This window comes from Rhinopithecus bieti, unplaced genomic scaffold (assembly GCF_001698545.2).
Source record: "Rhinopithecus bieti isolate Rb0 unplaced genomic scaffold, ASM169854v2 scaffold_3764, whole genome shotgun sequence".
Classification (NCBI taxonomy): domain Eukaryota; kingdom Metazoa; phylum Chordata; class Mammalia; order Primates; family Cercopithecidae; genus Rhinopithecus; species Rhinopithecus bieti.
Genome location: NW_016804367.1, coordinates 22239 through 23130, shown reverse-complemented (window position 1 = coordinate 23130; position 892 = coordinate 22239).

The following is an 892-nucleotide window of genomic DNA, read 5'->3' as shown; positions in this document are numbered from 1 at the left end:
GTTATTATTCCTATTCTGCAGATGAGGAACCAGAGGCTCAAAAAAGTTTAGTGAGTTGCCCAAGGTCACATAGCTCAGAAAAAGGCAGCCAAGATACAATCCTTAGTCTTTCTGACTCCAAACGCCATGCTTCTCACACTAGACCATGTTGACTCTAATGTGAAGGTCCCTGGGGTCCTCTCCTCTTTATAGCCACCCCAGGGCCATGTGTTAGTGATGGCCTACAGATGATTAACCTGGAAATATTTGTTGAATGAATAAATGAAAAGATGTTCCAGTGACAGATTTTAACACGTGAAGGCCCCTTAAGGGTATTCTGGTCTTATGGTTTTCAAATATATTTTTAGTGTACTAGACATTTCTTACTGGTGCTCCGAACATAATCACACTGTCTGGGAAACCAGTCATAACCAGTGGACAGGTTCCTCTGTCCCTTCACCCTTGCCCATTCCTATCTCCTTCCCTGCCTTACCTAGAACAAATCCACTTTCATCTTCCATAAGTAGTGGGTGTTTACTAAGATTCTGTTTGGGAAAAGGGTTCTGCTGCCAAAATTAATTTTGAGAAATCCAAATCTAGACCACCTTTTGCATGTTAGAGGTGAAGAAACTGAGTGATAGAAAGGCAAAAAGACTTGTCCAGGGTCACTGTGTGCTCTTTAGTAGAATAACTAGAACATGAAGCCAGGATTCTTGAAACATTCTTCTTTTTTAACACAAGTTAATACAGTTTGTGTCCTAATGAGGAAACAATTATTTAGATTTAAACAAGTATTTAGAATTGAAATATTAAAAATTATAACTAATTTTTGCCTTTACTATGTTCCAGTTATTGTGCTAAATATTTAATATGTATAGCCTTATTTAAGTTCTTTTTTTTTTTTTTTTTTTCC